At 43.0% G+C, this 19930-nt stretch overlaps 1 pseudogene; it reads right to left on the minus strand.

Annotated features, from left to right (window-relative positions):
- Positions 1-1914: 1914 nt before the first annotated feature.
- Positions 1915-4556, minus strand: LOC148149550 (large ribosomal subunit protein uL24 pseudogene; annotated as a pseudogene).
- Positions 4557-19930: the final 15374 nt, after the last annotated feature.

A 19930-nucleotide genomic window follows, 5' to 3' on the forward strand; every position in this document is an offset into this window, starting at 1 on the left:
AACCTTCGCATAAACCAAATCATCTGCCGACATTTCTGCCACCTCCAAAAAGACCCCACCACCAGGGATATATTTCCCTCCCCACCCCTTTCCGCCTTCCACAAAGACTGTTCCCTCCGTGACTACCTGGTCAGGTCCACGCCCCCCTATAACCCACCCTCCCGTCCTTGCACCTTCCCCTGCCACCGCAGGAATTGCAAAACCTGCGCCCACACCTCCTCCCTCACCTCCATCCAAGGCCCTAAAGGAGCCTTCCACATCCATCAAAGTTTTACCTGCACATCCACCAATATCATTTATTGTATCCGCTGCTCCTGATGCGGTCTTCTCTACATTGGGGAGACTAGGCGCCTCCTAGCAGAGCGCTTTAGGGAACATCTCCCGGACACCCGCACCAATCAACCACATTGCCCTGTGGCCCAACATTTCAACTCTCCTTCCCACTCTGCCGAGGACATGGAGGTCCTGGGCCTCCTCCACCGCCGCTCCCTCATCACCAGAACGCCTCATCTCCCGCCAGGGTATTAATGTGGACTTCAACAGTTTCCTCATTTCCCCTTCCTCCACCTCACCCTAGTTCCAAACTTCCAGCTCAGCACTGTCCCCATGACTTGTCCTACCTGCCTATCTTCTTTTCCATCTATCCACTCCACCCTCCTCCCTGACCTATCACCTTCATCCCCTCCCCCACTCACCTATGCTACTTTCTCCCCACCCTCACCCTCCTCTAGCTTATCTCTCCACCCTTCAGGCTCTCTGCCTTTATTCCTGATGAAGGGCTTTTGCCCGAAACGTCGATTTTACTGCTCCTTGGATGTTGCCTGAACTGCTGTGCTCTTCCAGCACCACTAATCCAGAATCTGGTTTCTAGCATCTGCAGTCATTGTTTTTACCGACTCCAAGGAAACAGCTGAAATTGTCAATGCTCCAAGTAATTCCAGCAATTGTAGACCTTTCGTTCAAACATCCAAAGCCTACAACCCGTGTTCTGCATATCTCACCAATGAAAATGGAAGCAGTTTGAACGCATTTCATTGCACTTTTACATGTGCAGCTGCTTCCATGAACTATATTTTCTTCAAAAATTCACCCGTGGCTTTGTATTTATTGGCTATCCCGAGCTGCTGTTGAGAAGGTGCTGGTGAGCTGTCTTCTTGAGCTGCTACCGTCCATGTGCCGTAGGTAGCTCCACAATGCCATTATGGAGGGAAGGTGCAAATATGTCTCACTGACATCCTTCCCTCCTCAATGGTGAATCAGGGCTCGAGCTCAGTCAAAGACCCTTCCATCCTCATGAAATTCTGGCCCCAAGCAGCTGTATTCGCCAATTGCAATTGTCCCTCTTCTGTGTCAAGGTGTGAAGACCAGCAATTGATTTTCTACATGGCTTTACTCAGGCCTCTCCCCATGACAAGTAAATCACATGAGCCTTTTTCTGGGCAGATTTCAGCTGTCCCAGATTTCTGGCATCTGAGCGTACATGTTACTGGAGGCGACGGCCTCATGGTATTATTTACAGTCTGTTAATCCAGAGACTCAGGTAACGTTCTGGGTACCCAGATTCAAATCCCACCATGGCAGATGGTGGAATTTGAATTCAATCAAAGTCAATGATTAAGGTTGATGACCAGGATTCCATTGCCAACTGTCTGAAAACCCCATCTGATTCGCTAGTGTCCTTTGGGAAGGGAAACTACCAACCTCACCCTGTCTTGCCTATTTGTGACTCCAAACCCAAAGCAAAGTGATTGACTTTTAACTACCCTCTGGGCAATGAGGAATGGGCAATAAACCCTGGCCTTGCCAGAGTGACCCTAATCTGCAAATGAATAAAACAAAGTCCAAGATTTTTTACCTGACTTAAATTAAGAGCTACATTAAAATATAAAATGTTGTATTTGTTTCTCTAAAAGGTTTCTCTAATGGTCTCAAAGTAGAGAAGAGGGAATAAACACATCTCAGCAGTGGCATCAAGAGAAATCCAAGAGAATACAATAGACTCCTTATACTATGGAAGCAAGCCATTTGGCCCACATCAACTCTATCCCTGTAAGTCTGCATTCCCATGCATGATCCATCTAGCCTGCATACTCTGGGCATTATGAGCAATTTCACATGGCCAATCCACCTAGCCTGCACATCCCTGGATTCTGGGAGCAAGCCACATGCAGACACAAGAAGAATGTGCAAACTCCACACAGACAGTCACCCAAGTTTGGAATCGAACCCAGGTCCCTGGCACTGTGAGCCAGGCAGCATCAGGAGGTGGAGAAGTCGAAGTTTCAGCACTGAGCTACGTCTTTTCCTTTTGATTTATTTGAGTTTTTATTGAAAATAGCAAAAATGGAACATGTAATTACTCCTACATTCTTTCAACAGATTCTTCCTTGTATTTGCAGTTATCTCTTTCAGCTTGGTGAAATTTTGCCTTGTGTTCCAAGATCTTCTTGTGATTTTTGTCCAGCTTTAGCTTGCTAATCACCACCTTACTGGGGTAAATACCAACATGAACTCTGGTATCATTGGCTTTTTTCACACTGCACATGCTCAATATAGATTACATTTTGTTTTCTGTGTACTTGGACAACTTCATCAATCTGTTGACCCTTGCCATGTTCTCTGATGACCTGAACCTCATCATCCTTGTTTGTGGGTATTGAGTGAATATTGTATTCCTGCCTCAGCTCCTTGGAGAGTGGAGGAGACATAATTTTCCTGCGAATGTGAGATGGAGCATTAAAGTACCTCTTGTGGTTTTGCCTCCAGGAATATGTACAAAGGGGTTGAACTTCATATTGGCCTCCTGCACTGTCCACAATGGCTGCCAGTGAAAGGAGGACTCAAAGTGAGTCTTCCGAGGTTCTGAAAATCCTATGGAGTAGGGAGCCATATAATGGAAGCAAGTATCTTCTGGGATAGCTCACGTTAATTGTTCACCCATCTACACTCTTCTATACCATCCTCAGCTGCCTTCTCAAAACATAGATTTAGATCAAATCCCACTGGGAAAACAAACCTTCTGTCAAGAATTGTGCTTTTACTAAATTAGGTGACTAAATGCATAGGAAGTGGAGAGAGAGGAACTACAGAGAACCAAAAAGGTAGAATCAATATGCTAGTGAAGTCACACTTGTCATCAGCTCCAGCAAACAAAATGGACTACTCAATACAGCATCCACATTGAAGTTGCATGCGTATAGTGTTGGCTTCAAGTTGGGTCAGATGTAGAGCAAAAGTTGGAAAGATGCAATTGAAGTATTAATCACACCCAGCCAATTCAACTTAAATGTAAAATTCTAGGCTCCAAAAGCAAGTGTGGAAGGGGAATTCATTCTTTAAGGAACATTCTGGTGAAAAACTTTCTTTCAATTTGATAACAGTGTGTCTAATCACCCCATTTACATGCCAGACCTGTGTGAAAACAGACTATAATTAAAAGGACAATTTAATTTTTGATGTTCTATTTAGCAACCAGAGGAAGAAATTATACCAACATAAGAAAGCCAAGCATCTTCATGCTGTATATTATGTCAAGGCAAAGATCCAAGATTCATATGAAAATAAGCTGAGGTAAAGACCACAACTGCAATGATGAAAAGCAAGCTTTAATAATCTATATAGTAAACATAGAGAAAACCCATTAAAATGAGGTAGAAGACAATTTGAAAAGAAGAAAGTACTGAAATATATCTACTTGGATCTCAGTCAAAACATAATAACCACAAATACTCATTATAAAGTATACACTATTCAAGGCAATTATAGACATCAAAGACTTGTGTAAAAACATAGTGTGAATGCATAGCTCTCGGAACTTCCTGCCATTAGTTTGATAAATAGTTTATTAAAAAGACCAATGATTTATTGTAAGGGTAGGTGGACCTCACATCCGGAATGGGCCAGAATTGCCAGTTTGCAGAGACCTCACACTATTTAAGCACAATCATAGATTGTCAACACTTACTGCGAATTACTGAAGTTTAAAAAGATTGCATTCAAGTTAGGCAATAAATATGCCAAAATCAAGTGGATTTTTTTGATAAAATTAAGCAGTCTACAAAAGCACAAGCTTATGTACAATAACTAAAAGAGTTGATCTTTTCATAAAAATATGCTCTATTCCTGACACTAGCCAATTGCTTCAGCAGCAGTCTATAAACTTGCTTTCAGTTCTCTTCATCAAAGACTGATTGGTTCCCATACTGGGTTTGCTATATTTTCCTTTCTCGCTTTTTTTACAGATTACTGGCTTACATGGTTAATTTGTCATTTACCTGCTTGAAATGCAGTTACTAGTTTAATGTTTGCTCTGATATTGTCCATGTTTCCAGGTTAGAATAGTTTATATATTGTTTACTCCTCTCAAAATCTTAATATTCAAGAGTGTGGTGCTGGAAAAGCATAACAGGTCAGGCAGCATCCAAGGAGCAGGAGAATTGACATTTCGGGCATAAGCCCTTCATCAGGAATGAGGCTTGTGCGTCAGGGCTGAGAAATAAGTTGGAGAGGTGTGGGATTGGGGGGAAGGTAGCTGGGAAAACGATATGTGGATGAAGGTGAGGGAGAGGTTGAGAGGTCAAACGGGAGAGTGATGGACAGGTCCGGAGGGTGATGCTGAGTTGGAGGCTTGGGACTTGAAATTGTGGGGGGAGGGGAAATGAGGAAGCTGTTGAAATCCACATTTATCCCATGTGGTTGCAGGATCCCCAGGCGGAATATGAGGTGTTCCTCCTCCAGATTCCAGCATCTGTAGTCCTCACTTTTTCCTCAAAGTCTTAATACACAGATACAAACACATACGGATGTTGAAGACAAAGGCTGGATTTAGGCATATACTGAGAGAAAGCTTCAGACCATATACATGCACGCTTAGCTCTTCATATGAACAGCACAAAGTATATGTATATAAATATTTATAGTTTCAGCTGATTCTGTCTCAGTCCGCGTTTATAGGGAGACAATACCTAATCATTTGTTCCTATTGTGGTAGCTGTGATCTAAGTTGAAAAATGTGGTGCTGGAAAAACACAGCAAGCCAGGCAGCATCCGAGGAGCAGGAGAATCAACGTTTCGGGCATAAGCCCTTCTCCAGGAATGAGGCTGGTGTGCCAAGCGGGCTGAGATACAAGGTAGCGGGGAGGGAATTTGGGGGAGGGGCGCTGGGAATACGATAGGTGGAAGGAGGTGAGGGTGAGAGTGATAGGCCGGCGAGGGGGTGGGGGCAGAGAGGTCGGGAAGAAGATTGCAGGTCAAGAGGGCGGTGCTGAATATGGGGGTTTGGACTGAGATAAGGTGGGGGGAGGGGAAATGAGGAAGCTGGAGAAATCTACATTCATCCCATGTGGTTGAAGAGTTCCTAGGCGGAAGATGAGGCGCTCTTCCTCCAGGCGTCGTGTGGTCAGGATCTGGCAATGGAGGAGGCTAAGGACCTGTATGTCCTTGGCAGAGTGGGAGGGGGAGTTAAAGTGTTCAGCCACAGGGCGGTTGGGTTGGTTGGTGCGGGCGTCCCAGAGGTGTTCCCTGAAACATTCCGCAAGTAGGCAGCCTGTCTCCCCAATGTAGAGGAGACCACATCAGGTGCAGCGGATACAGTAAATGATGTGTGTGGAGGTGCAGGTGAATTTGCGACAGATATGGAATGATCCATTGGGGCCTTGGAGGGAGGTGAGGGGGGAGGTGTGGGCGCAAGTTTTGCACTTCTTGCGGTTGCAGGGGAAGGTGCCAGCACCTTCATCACCGGCTCCTTCCTCTGCTCCTCGGATGCTGCCTGGCCTGCTGTGTTTTTCCAGCACCACATTTTTCAACTCTAGTCTCCAGCATCTGCAGTTCTCACATTCTCCTAGCTGTGATCTAAGTCAGTTATAACTTTACAAATTATTGTGGAATTGGGCCGTTATCCTTGCCTTGAAAACTGGTAGTTATCATCCATCTTGTATCTAACTCATCCTGGAAGCAACTGCATGAATACCTGACTACCAAATTAGTTGCTTTGAGTTCCAGGACAAGGTGAGTTGTGATTTTAAAAAAATACATAAAAAATTTGGTGATTTCTAATCCTGCTTATTTTGTCAGGTGAAATTTGTCTTCTAATGATGGGAGCTAGGAGAAACCAAATTTTCTATCTAGCTTTCTCACTTTAACTTTGAAAAGACAGTACATTTTTATTTTTTCAACTCGCAGTTACAAATGCTCTCTTAGAGAACTTGAACTTTGATTTAACTTATCAGTTCACTTGAAACATAGACACAGCCAGACAAAACTTTAACACAACTTTAAATATAATTGTTACTGTCCATATATCCACTTGCTTTCAGTCCAATGAGTGCCACCCACATATTTTAAACAGATTTTTACAATTATAAGTCCCAGTCTATGGGATTATTCAGTTTTGCACATTCCAAGCCCTATTACAAGCAGGCAGGAAGCATTAGTAAGAGAACACACAAATGAGTTTACCCTGCAGGGATGGTGAACTCAGATCATTGTGACACTGGTGGAATAACAGTACTCAAATTAATTCACCAACTGGAAATACAAGACTGCATAATAATTTAGTCCTATGATAAAATTAGTTACTTTGAAATGCACAGATGGGCTAAAGGATGTCCACAAATCAATGAATGGAGATGTGTAATAGAGGAGAAGGAGCTATCTAAAATCATGAGATGACTAAAATCCATGACACAAAGAACAATCCGTGCTCAAACAAGAGAAATATTTCTAATCCAAGAAAATGAAGGTAAGGTGGACTCAAATAAGATGTACTTGTTAATCTATGAAAATTGGAAGAATATTTTAATGAAAATTAATACCATACCCAAAGGACAAAAATATGAATATCCCATGTATCCCTAAAAGAAGTTGATTGATGCGAATATATTGGTTTTATGGAATCATGGAATGATGTAACAAAACAGAGGGAGGACATTTGGCCCATCATATCTGCTCTGACTCTTTCAGAGAACAATCTAAGAAGTCTCATTCTGTTCCTGCAATTGTTCTGCTTAAAGTATATATCCAGTTTCTGATTGAAGGCTACAACCAAATCTGCATTTACAGCCGTATCCAAAAGTGAATTCCAAATTCTAACCACACATAGTGTTAATGTTTTCTTCATGTCAGCTCTGGTTCTTTTGTCTTATATTTATGGCCTCTAGTTATCCTCAATGCCTATATTTATAATGCTCTTGATCCCATATGCTTTATTAACTGCTCTGTTAACTTGTTACATTCAAAAAAATTAATGCACAGTAAAAAGATAAAGAAAAAAAATGCAGTCTGAATCCAAAGTCAGGCCTGGGCTGGACCTTTAAGTGAAATAGAGTGAGACTCCCAAAGTCGGATTTATTCCACTGAACTTTGGAGTCAGTTTAAGACCGAACACTGCATTTAAACTGCACAAGCTTATTGTCAGTGCATAGCTAAAACCTTTTGCATCAAGTTTAATGTGTACTACAAATATTTACTTGGAATTGCAAAGACTTGCAATGTAGAAGTTGTCAACTGAATTTTCCCTCTGTGTTTTGGGGAAATATTTAATCTTATGTTTATTTATACTCTGAGGCCTTTAATGGAGTCATGTGGACAGAAAAGACAAGAAAGTAATGACTTGGCGTTGGGGGGAGGGGACAGTGATAATGGATCCACCAACACTAACTGAGAGAATGGGCTGAATTTTATGAGGAGAATTAGGGTCGGTATGGGATTCCAAGATTTGAGTTGTCAGCATCAGAATCCGCTCAACAATTTTAAGGAGCTTCTTGGCTGCTGTGGACTCATCAGGCAATGAAGGACATTGGCTAGGTCTCTAAGGCTGCCTACCGAATGATAGGGCTAGCAGCTTTGATGCCTCAGCAGCGCCACCAAGAGAAGTGGCTCCTGCTGAAATATGCAGAAGCTCTCAGCAGCTAGGCAGGAAGGTGAAAACAAAATGTGTCATTCTGCTGCCAATGAAATGGCAATGGCAATGTAAAACCACTCCTAACTGGGCCTCTCATTGTCAGCTGCTTCCTTGTGACAAATAGAGTCCTGATATCTCATCCTGCTGTTGGTAAAATGCTCCAATAACACAATCTTGTCATAAAATTGGTTCGTCCCGGCTCAAAATAAGTTTATCTGGCCCCTTCACTCCTGGAGCTGTTAAAATGCTGGCATATGATCTTATTTTAAAGGACAAAAGTACAGATCGTTTTCTTATTGAAATATTAACAAAAGTAATAGACTATAGCATGGTTGCGCGATTCCAAGTGGAAATTGTGGCCCAGAAATTATCGTGTATTGATAATTTTTGGAGACTGTGAATTCAAATCCCACAATAGAAAGTGATGACATTTAATTTTATAAATCTATTTAAGTTGTGTGTTACCACCAATTAAAAAAGGAAAATGCTGAATTATTGTTAGATTAATTCATGACCATCCACATTTCCATGATTTGGTTTAGTTTTGACTCCAAACCCCCAGGAATGGGCAATAAATTTGGCTTTGCAAGGTCCATTTGGATCTGAAGAACAGACATATAATTTTTAAGGGTCAATAATGGAAAGTCAATGACAAATCGTTTTCACTTTGTTGAGAGGAATAGAACACAAAGCCAAGTTTGTATTGATTAATCTAAAGACAAATTAGATGGCTACGTTCAGAAAATTAGAGGCTTCAATTTGTTAACTTGTCTTTTGTATGTATTTTGACAAAGACTTTCTTAATTAAATATTTTATTGCAGTTCCTGTCATCAACATTCTAATACATCATCAGAAAATTCACTTAGATTAATTTAGCACATTCTACACTTTATAAAGCAGTGCTTGATCTTCTTAATTAACTCAAAATATGCTATGCATTTAGAATTCTTGAAAGGAACAACAGTTCCAAGTATGCCAACATCATGGATTTCCACATCTAGGATGGAATTTAATACATCCTCCTGATCTGCCATGGTAGTTTGGTGGCAAGAAAGCACTTAATCACATTAGAAGATTGGAAGATAGATTGGACCCTGCTCCTTCCCACCTCTGCTCTACTTAAGACTGTGGGTGGAATGCCCACAGATGCCCCACTGTCAAATGAGATCCTGAAGTGGGTAATTAAGGCCCATTCAAGGGCTGAATCATGAACAGGGGATTCAACATGTGGAAAATCTCAAAATCAAACTTTGTCAGGGTCACTTGCAAACCTCTGGGGGTGGGATCCAGCATTGGGAATGAGGGCTTTGGTGAAAGCCACTTTCCCACCCTTCTGCTGATCTTCCCCATCCTGCAACAACAACCCCTACTCCACAGTCATTTCTCCTTAATCCCACCATCACTCACTTGTGGCCTGGAATTCTTAGTGATCCTGGGCCTTAGGTGTGCTACTGAGCTTTAAGGAGCTGCAGGCCTTTGACAGGCCAGCACTTCTTCCCTGGAGTCCTCAATCCTGGGTAAGGCCTGCTGGAGAAAGTGTCTGACTGTCACTTAATTCATCAGCCTCCCAAACAGAAGTGGTGCATGGTTCTCATCAGTTCTGCAGCCAGTGCAGGTAGGACCTCTGTACCCTATTCTGAATGTGACCCCTCATGTTGGATTTGTTCTAGATTCACTTTTGGTGTTTCTGCACTCTGATTTGGCTATCGCTATCCTAAGACTGCCAACATTATAGAAGGAGGGGTCATTGGGTTTTCCTTCCTCCTTTTAATTCCAACATTCTTAGATATTCTAGCACAAATTTAGATTAAAATGTAACCTGAGTTACCTCAACATATGCACCTTTCACAAAGAATGTTTTAGAATTCTCACCTTGTACCCATTACTTCCAGAAAGGGAGTGAGGGGGAGCAGGAAGAAAGCTCACTCCCTTTCTCACTCATAGAGCCAGTGATGTGGAGATCTAGCTAATGTTATAGCAGGGTCTCATTGGCATATTATAAGGACCTGTCTCAACCAAAGCCTAAAAATTGACGGAGCAGCAGCTAGGGAAGGCTGGCCTAGAATCTGGCTGAGGGGAGGATTAGGAATTTTTGGAGTATCTTATTGGTGTATCTTGGAGGAACTGGCTATCAAGAGGTCTGGATGATGATCCAGAAAGCTGATTGAGAGGCTCCAAACCAGAGAGGCCTGGAGAGGGTGCAAGGCTGTGTGCTAGTGATGGTGAGGCTGATGTATTCATCGAGAGGCTTGAAAAAGGGATTATTCTTCCACCTCCTGACCCATAAAGAGTATTAAAACAGTCATAGTATGTATCAGCTACCAGGAATCCCACTAAGGTGAGGCTTTTCCTCACTGTTGTTATGATCCCAACTGCTATTAGTACTGGACAGGTCAGATCCCAGACTGAAATCTGGCTTGATGCATTTGTTTTCCCTTAACAATGTTGTCTTTCACTGAAACACAAGCATATAATACTGCGGAGTTGGCTTTAACAAGAAAACAGAAGTTTGTAAGGAAAAAGAAATGAAGGTACACTAGGATAAATCAAGATATTTACATGTAACAATTTAGAAGATTGCAAATTATTCTGTAAATTACAAAGTAATCTATCCCAACACCAAGTCATTACACCATTCAAATACGGGAGGGAGTTCCTGTCACATCAATGTGTTTGGCTTAACTTTTCTTTCAGTTCCCAGTCTTCAGAGGTTGATAGCCTCTTCTTTGACTATTCGCACATCTAGGCTCAAACTGTCTTAGCTTCGAATAACCTCTTCAGGTTCCAACCAAATACCTCTGTTCTGAAATTTTCAAACTAAAATTCTTGCACCGAGCTAATCTATTTCTTAACTGTTCAAAGCTAATTCCTTTCTCCCCAAATGTTTTTCCAGTACAAAAATAAATCTTGATTCATCTCAGCCAAAAGCAAGCTAATGCCGTTCAATGTTTAGTCTCTCTGATCGTAACACTCTCCTAATACAAATTAGAACGTACAGCGCAGAACAGACCCTCTGGCCCTCGATGTCGCACCGACCTGTGAACTCATCTAAGCTCATCCCCCCACACTATCCCATCATCATCCATGTGTTTATCCAAGGATTGTTAAATTTCCCTAATGTGGCTGAGTTAACTACATTGGCAGGTAGGGCATTCCATACCCTTACCAATCTCTGAGTAAAGACCCTGCCCCTGACATCTGTCTTAAATCTATCACCTCTCAATTTGTAGCTATGCCCCTTTTTACAAGCTGACACTATCATCCCAGGAAAAAGAATTCCACTGTCTACCCTATCTAATCCTCTGATCATCTTGTATGTCTCTATCAAATCCCCTCTTAGCCTTCTTCTTTCCAACGACAACAGACCCAAGTCTCTCAGCTTTTCCTCATAAGACCTTCCCTCCAGACCAGGCAACATCCTGGTAAAACTCTTCCAATGCTTCCACATCCTTCCTGTAATGGGGCGACCAGAACTGTACACAATAATCTAAGTGATGCTACACTAGCATTTTGTACAGTTGTAGTATGACATTATGGTTCCGGAACACCATCCCTCTACCAATAAAACCTAACACACCATTTGCCTTCTTCACAGCACTATCAACCTGGGTGGCAACTTTTAGGGATCTATGTACATGGACTCCAAGATCCCTCTGCACATCCACACTATCAAATATCTTTCCATTGACCCAGTATTCTGCCTTTCTATTATTCTTCCCAAAGTGAATCACCTCACATTTATCTGCATTGAACTCCATTTGCCACCTTTCAGCCCAATTCTGCAGTTTATCCAAGTCCCCCTGCAACACTGTCCACTACTCCATGAACTTTAGTGTCATCTGCAAACTTACTTACCCATCCACCTATGCTTGTGTCGAAGTCATTATAAAAATGACAAACAGCAGTGATTCCAAAACAGATCCTTGTGGCATACCACTAGTAACCGGACTCCAAGCTGAATATTTTCCAGCAACCACCACTCGTTGCCTTCTTTCAGAAAGCCAGTTTCTAATCCAAACTGTTAAATCACCCTAAATTCCATGCCTCTGCACTTTCTCCAACAGCCTACCATGTGGAACCTTATCAAAGGCTTTACTGAAGTCCATGTATACCACGTCAACTGCCCTACCCTCATCCACATGCTTGGTCATCTTCTCAAAAAACTCAATGAGATTTGTGAGACATGACTTGCCCTTGATGAAACCATGTTGACTATCTGAAATCAAATTGTTGCTTGCTAAATGATTATAAATCCTATCTCTTATAATCCTTCCTGCACTGGTCTATAATTACCTAGGTAATCTCTACTGCCCTTCTTGAACAAGGGCACAACATTTGCAATCCTCCAGTCCTCTGGTGCTAAACCTATAGATAATGATGACTTAAATATCAAAGCCAAAGGCTCCGCCATCTCCTCCCTAGCTTCCCAGAGAATCCTCAGATAAATCCCATCTAGCCCAGGGGACTTGTTTACTTTCACTCCTTCTAGAATTGATAACACCTCTTCCTTACTAACCTCAATCCTTTCTAGTCTAATATCTCATCAATCATTCTTCTCCTCTACAATATTATCCTTTTCCTGAGTGAAAACCAATGAGAAATATTCATTAGCACCTCTCCGATCTCCACAGGGTCCATACACAACTTCCGACTTCTGTCTTTGACTGGCCGTATTCCCACCCTAGTCATCCTTTTATTCCTCACATACCTGTAGAAAGCTTTAGGGTTCTCCTTTATTCTATTTGCTAAAGACTGCTCATGTCCTCTCTTTGTTCTTCTTAACTCTCTCTTTAAATCCTTCCTCGCTGATCTGTAACTCTCCATCGCCTCATCTGAACCATCTCGTCTCATCGTCACATAAGACCCCTTCTTCCGCTTAACAAGAAATACAATTTCTGTAGTAAACCACGGTTCCCTTACATTATCACTTCCTCCCTGCCTGACAGGGACGTACCTATCAAGGACATGCAATATCTGTTCCTTAAACCAGCTGCACAGTTTGACTGTCCCCATCCCCTACATTTTCCGACCCCATTCTATGCATCCTAAGTCTTGCCTAATCGCATTATAATTGCCCTTGCCCCATTGATAACTCTTGCCCAGTGGAGTGTACCTATCCCTTTCCATCACTAAAATAAATGTAACTGACTTATGGTCACTTTCTCCAAAGTGCTCACCTACCACTAAATCGAACACCCACCCTGATTCATTACCAAGCACCAGATCCAGTGTGGCCTCCCCTCTTGTCGGCCTTTACATACTGTGTCAAAAACCCTCCTGCGTACATTGGACAAAAACTGATCCATCCTCTGTACAAGAGTTATAGCATTTCCAGTCAATGCTGGGGAAATTAAAGTCCTCCATAAAGGCCACCCTGTTCCTTTCACTCCTACCCAGAATCATTTTGCCAATCCTCTCCTCCACCTCCTTGGAACTCTGCGGAGGCCTGTAAAAAATTCCCAGCAGTGTGACCTCTCCTCTCCTGTTTCTAACATGATAAACTCACATTATCATTCCAATGGCCCTCCAGTCACCTGACACATACTGGTTTAACATCATGGCCCTAGTAACTCCGACAAGTTAATTATTAAACCCCACATTACATAGACCAAAAATTACATACCACAAGTTCAAAATCCAAATTCTAAAATAAATTATACTAATATATAAATCACACATCTTAGATCACATGCAGTGTTATATTTAAATTGTGATTTCTATATCAGATTTATGCCTATGGCCTGGCATCTACTGGTTAAAATTTAAATGGGTGGGAATGTGGTCTGGTTTGGGTCACATTACCTGATCTTGATACTCCCCCACTATTACAACTATCTCCTGTCAATCTGTTAGGGATAGAGTTAAAATGGAAGGCATTGTTCTCATAATTTTCTCCACAGAACTGGCCAGCTCTTTGATGTGCAATTTTTATTTTTGAGGAGAATTAGCCTTTCCCTGGAAATTTGAAGCTTTGCACTTTATATAATGAGATAGGAAACTCTGATGATTTTCTTGCTTCCGTGGTATTGCTTGTATAGACAGACTTGGTTGATAGTTCCTATCCATTCTGCTATATTAATTAGATGGGACTGTACACACTGAAATGGATTTCAGAGGCTTTCACAAACTTGACACATTGCAAATTGCATCATGCAGGTGGGATTAGATTGTGTTTTACAGCTGGAAAGCATTTTGGGCTGGAGGCAACAGAGGCAGTGAAGTGAATCCCACACTTTCCAGGACAGGCGGCTGTCAAGATGGTGCAAGTTCTTCGAATTTAGATCCAGTGTTTACAACAAATGATTTAAATTTCAGAGCATATCCTGTCCCACATCTCCATGAGTCAGCTATACTGAAAACACTCAGGGATTTTGCTGTAACAGTCAACAAGGTCTCCCTCTTAAATGTGACGTACTGTACAGAAGTATTTGTATTCTTTTAGCTCCACACCATTTTAGTTGTATTTATTTATACACAGCATGAGGGCATTTCTGGCTAGGGCAGCTTATGTTGCCCATTCCTAACTCCCCTTAAAAAGGAGGTATTCAGATGTTTTCTTGAACCACTGTAGTCCATGTGTTGTAGGTGCACCAGGGGAGTGCTTTTAGGATGGCAATTCTAGGATTTTGACCCAGTAACAGGAAAGGTGCAGACGTAACAGGGTAACTCCATACCAGGATGGCATGTGGCTTCAAAGAAACCCAGAACACTGCAACAAACTAAAGATGCTGACAAATTGTCCTTTCTGGAAACAAAACAATTTTCTTCTAAAAGATATTCCCAATCCACCGTTAGTCCTCGGTAATACAAGATCAGTTGACTCAATCTCTTGTTGAATTTATTTAGGTTGCAACTGCAAGTGGAAAGATGTTGAATGACCGCTGCCACTTTTCTACTGCTTCATTTCGAGATACACTACATGTTCAAAGTGCCAGGTCCAGATTAGCAGCTCAAGTGAATCCTAGGGCTTGCAATCTAACTTGCACATAGTTAAAAATCACACAACACGAGGTTATAGTCCAACAGGTTTAATTGGAAGCACTAGCTTTCGGAGCGCCACTTCATCAGGTCCAAATCATAACTTGCACATGGTATCAAATCCTCTGTGGATGTACTAGTTACTGCTGAAACTCAACCTTGCATTATACGGGCACAATTGTGAGATATTGTGTAACAAAGTTAAAAATCACTAGCTTTCGGAGCGCTGCTTCTCCATCAGGTGATTGACAACCAATAAGGAAGAGACAGTGTTACGATTGAGCTGCTATATATCATAAAGGCACTAATCTAAACTCATGATATGGCTCTTGCAAGTAAACAATCGCTTTTGTGTTTCTGTTATCCCTACACATACAAAGAGGAATACAAATTACCTTACACGATCGCATGGGAGAAAGGAAAAGAGAGGGCAAAGTGTGTTCAAAGAAATGAGTTTTAATAGGCTGTCACTAGCAGTGAGGGGGATGAAAGGCAGTACTGATGATGCAGACAGTTTCAAAAGATAAGGCAATACAGGATAAAAGATAAATAAAATTAGAAAATGCTAGAGAAACTTAGCAGGTCTGGCAGCACCTGCAGAGAGAAACCCAGAGTTGACGTAGAATCAGTTCTGACTGAAGAGCCTTGATACATTAACTCTGGTTTTCTCTCCAAAGATGCTGCCAGACCTGCTGAGTTTCTCCAGCAAATTGGATTTTTATTTCACATTTGCAGCATTGGCAGCATTTTACATTCTTTCTCTCAATCAGTTCCCTATGATGCAGGGAGCTTATAAAGTCCAATGGCGATGGAGGGAATATAATTCCAGAGAGAGATAGTCCTCTTATAGTACTTGGGACAAGAGGTTTAGTTTAGTTGTGATTAAGCACATTTGATTTTCCACCTATTTTAATAACTGGATGGAAAGTCCGGGAAGCTTCATACTGGTGATGTTATTCGGCTCAACCCATCCAGTCATCACTTTACCCCCAAGCTCTGGGGGAGGAATACCTGCCCTCAGTCTCCTGTGCAAGTGAATTTGGTTTATGGCAATGGAAAAGCTGTGGCGATTAAGGGAGTAATGAAGCATCAAGGAGAACAACATGGTAGAGAATGAAGATTGGTGCTAAGAAAATATTAGTCAAAGAAGGAAATAAGATTGATAACAGCCTACCTGCAAGGGTGGAAGCTGAGCTCAGAGGCAAACATGTCTGGCCTTAGTCTAAGAGGAGAGGCTGGGAAAACAGATGGAATCAAGCTGAAGAGTACATTGATGTTTTGGGGAACTCACGAATTTTTAAAATATTTGGTGTGTGGCTGGAGAGTAATCGCCTGGGAACAGCAGCAAAGTAGAGAGATAGACCTTAGTATGGTTGCAGATTCCATGTGCCTCAATTGATATTTACCATAGAGTCAAATATAAATGATAGGAAACAAGGGACTCAGGATGGGCAGTAGGCTATATTGGAAATGACTGTGTGGACAACGGATGGAATCTGCTGGAGGAGATAGAAGCTGAGTGGAATCATCAAATATGATCACAACTTTGATTTGTGTAGTCCAAGCAGATTGAAGTAGGGCTTTATTCTGACTAACAGGACATAAAGAAGGAGTGATAAAATCAGAGAGAATATAATGATAGGAATGCATTCTCTGTCTTTGATTTTTGCTCTCATAACCTGTGATCAGATCACCTGGATTCTTCAGAACTGCAACTCATTGTTTGAATAAACTATTTTTTTGTCTGCTCAAACAGTTTGGAGAACAGTAAAGTACTGAGAACAATGGGATCTGGAAAGATATTATTTTCTTCTCATGATTCTTGTCAAAAGTGCCATTCACTGTTCTATCTTGGAAGATACTATGTTTTCTGATCCCAAGAGATGGAACCTTATTTGTGCTGACCTGCCAATGTAAACTCAGCATGGGGCACAGGTATGTCTGATGTCAACCTGATACTGATCTCAGATCTCACTAACATCAGAAGCTAAGCTTATGCCACTCACATGTATCCCCATGCAGCTTGTTAATGAAGGCATCTGGAATTGTCACATATCCAGTGGGGTGAGAACATTCAAATCAAGGTTTTGTTTAGTTGAGAAAAGATGTGGGTTAACAAGCAAGGGATGATGGTCAAACAGCGATTGGTGCAAGCTAGGAAGCAGAAAGCAGAGTTTTGGGTGACAGTAATTTTTCAGAGATAAAATGAAAAATTAGCAAGCAGAGCATTAGAATAGGAGAAAGTGAGGACTGCAGATGCTGGAGCTCAGAGCTGAAAATGTGTTGCTGGAAAGGCGCAGCAGGTCAGGCATCATCCAAGGAGCAGGAAAATCGACGTTTCGGGCATGAGCCCTTCTTCAGGAATGAGGAAAATGTGCCAAGCAGGCTAAGATAAAAGGTAGGGAGGAGGGACTTGGGGGAGGGGCGTTGGAAATGCGATAGGTGGAAGGAGGTTAAGGTGAGGGTGATAAGGTGAGGGTGATAGGCTGGAGTGGGGGTGGGGGCGGAGAGGTCAGGAAGAAGATTGCAGGTTAGGAAGGTGGTGCTGAGTTCGAGGGTTGGGACTGAGACAAGGTGGGGGGAAGGGAAATGAGGAAACTGGAGAAATCTGAGATCATCCCTTGTGGTTGGAGGGTTCCTAGGCGGAAGATGAGGTGCTCTTCCTCCAGCCGTCATGTTGCTATGGTCTGGCAATGGAGGAGTCCAAGGACCTGCAAGTCCTTGGTGGAGTGGGAGGGGGAGTTGAAGTGTTGAGCCACGGATGGTTGGGTTGGTTGGGGGTGTGGATCTGACGAGGGAGTCACGGAGGGAGTGGTCTTTCCGGAACACTGATAGGGGTGGGGAGGGAAATATATCCTTGGTGGTTGGGTCTGTTTGGAGGTGGCAGAAATGACGATGGATGATACGATGTATATGGAGGTTGGTGCAGTGGTAGGACATCGTATCATCCGTCGTCATTTCCGCCACCTCCAAACGGACCCCACCACCAGGGATATATTTCCCTCCCCTCCCCTATCAGTGTTCCGAAAAGACCACTCCCTCCATGACTCCCTCGTCAGGTCCACACCCCCCCCACCAACCCAACCTCCACTCCCGGCACCTTCCCCTGCAACAGCAAGAAATGCAAAACTTGCGCCCACACCTCCCCCCTTACTTCCCTCCAAGGCCCCAAGGGATCCTTCCATATCCACCACAAATTCACCTGCACCTCCACACACATCATTTACTGCATCCGCTGCACCTGATGTGGTTTCCTCTATATTGGGGAGACAGGCCGCCTACTTGCGGAACGTTTCAGAGAACACCTCTGGGACACCCGGACCAACCAACCCAACCACCCCGTTGCTCAACACTTCAACTCCCCCTCCCACTCCACCAAGGACATGCAGGTCCTTGGACTCCTCTATCGCCAGACCATAGCAACACGACAGCTGGAGGAAGAACACCTCATCGTCCGCCTAGGAACCCTCCAACCACAAGGGATGAACTCAGATTTCTCCAGTTTCCTCATTCCCCCCCCCCCCACCTTGTCTCAGTCCCAACCCTCGAACTCAGCACCACCTTCCTAACCTGCAATCTTCTCCCTGACCTCTCCGCCCCCACCTCCACTCCGACCTATCACCCTCACCTTAACACCCTCACCTTAACCTCCTTCCACCTATCGCATTTCTAACGCCCCTCCCCCAAGTCCCTACCTTTTATCTTAGCCTGCTTGGCACACTTTCCTCATTCCTGAACAGAGCATTAGAATAGTCAAGTTCTAAGGTTCCCAAAAAATGGGTGAAGATTTTCAGCAGCTAATGAGCTGAGGCACTGAATCAGACAACGTGACAAAGAAGCAGACATCCTTACTGATCATGAGGGTTACCTCAGATTACCAACAGGATCTGGACCAGATGGGCCAATGGGCTGAGAAGTGGCAGATGGAGTTTAATTCAGATAAATGCGAGGTGCTGCATTTTGGGAAAGCAAATCTTAGCAGGACTTATACACTTAATGGTAAGGTCCTAGGGAGTGTTGCTGAACAAAGAGACTTTGGAGTGCAGGTTCATAGCTCCTTGAAAGTGGAGTCGCAGGTAGATAGGATAGTGAAGAAGTTGTTTGGTATGCTTTTCTTTATTGGTCAGAGTATTGAGTACAGGAGTTGGGAGGTCATGTTGCGGCTGTACAGGACATTGGTTAGGCCACTATTGGAATATTGCATACAATTCTGGTCTCCTTCCTATCGGAAAGATGTTGTGAAACTTGAAATGGTTTAGAAAAGATTTACAAGGATGTTGCCAGGGTTGGAGGATTTGAGCTATAGGGAGAGGCTGAACAGGCTGGGGCTGTTTTCCCTGGAGCGTCGGAGGCTGAGGGGTGACCTTATAGAGGTTTACAAAATTATGAGGGGCATGGATAGGGTAAATAGGCAAAGTCTTTTCCTTGGGGTCAGGGAGTCCAGAACTAGAGGGCATAGGTTTAGGGTGAGAGGGGAAAGATATAAAAGAGACCTAAGGGGCAATTCTTTCACACAGAGGGTGGTACGTGTATGGAATGAGCTACCAAAGGAAGTGGTGGAGACTGGTACAATTGCAACATTTAAGAGGCATTTGGATGGGTATATGAATAGGAAGGGTTTGGAGGGATATGGGCTGGGTGCTGGCAGGTGGGACTAGATTGGGTTGGGATATCTGGTCGGTATGGACGGGTTGGACCAAAGGGTCTGTTTCCATGCTGTCCATCTCTGTGACTCTATGACTATGACTCTATGTGAATATGTAAGCAGTAGCTCATCTTGAAATCAAAATGATATGAAGGCAGTTAAAATGTGAATGGAAATGGGATTGCAAGATAAGGCCTCCAACAGAGGAAGACAGTGCCTGGGATTTAGCTTTCCAGGAGAAAGTGAGGACTGCAGATGATGGAGATCAGAGTTGAAGAGTGTGGTGCTGAAAAAGCACAGGCAGCATCTGAGAAGCAGGAGAATCAACGTTTCAGGCATAAGCCTTCCTGATGAAGCTCTCCTGCTCCTTGGATGCTGCCTGACTGGCTGTGCTTTTCCAGCACCA

Source organism: Chiloscyllium plagiosum, unplaced genomic scaffold, assembly GCF_037043375.1.
Source record: "Chiloscyllium plagiosum isolate Xiang-an unplaced genomic scaffold, Cpla_swu_hap1 HiC_scaffold_7, whole genome shotgun sequence".
NCBI classification, from domain to species: domain Eukaryota; kingdom Metazoa; phylum Chordata; class Chondrichthyes; order Orectolobiformes; family Hemiscylliidae; genus Chiloscyllium; species Chiloscyllium plagiosum.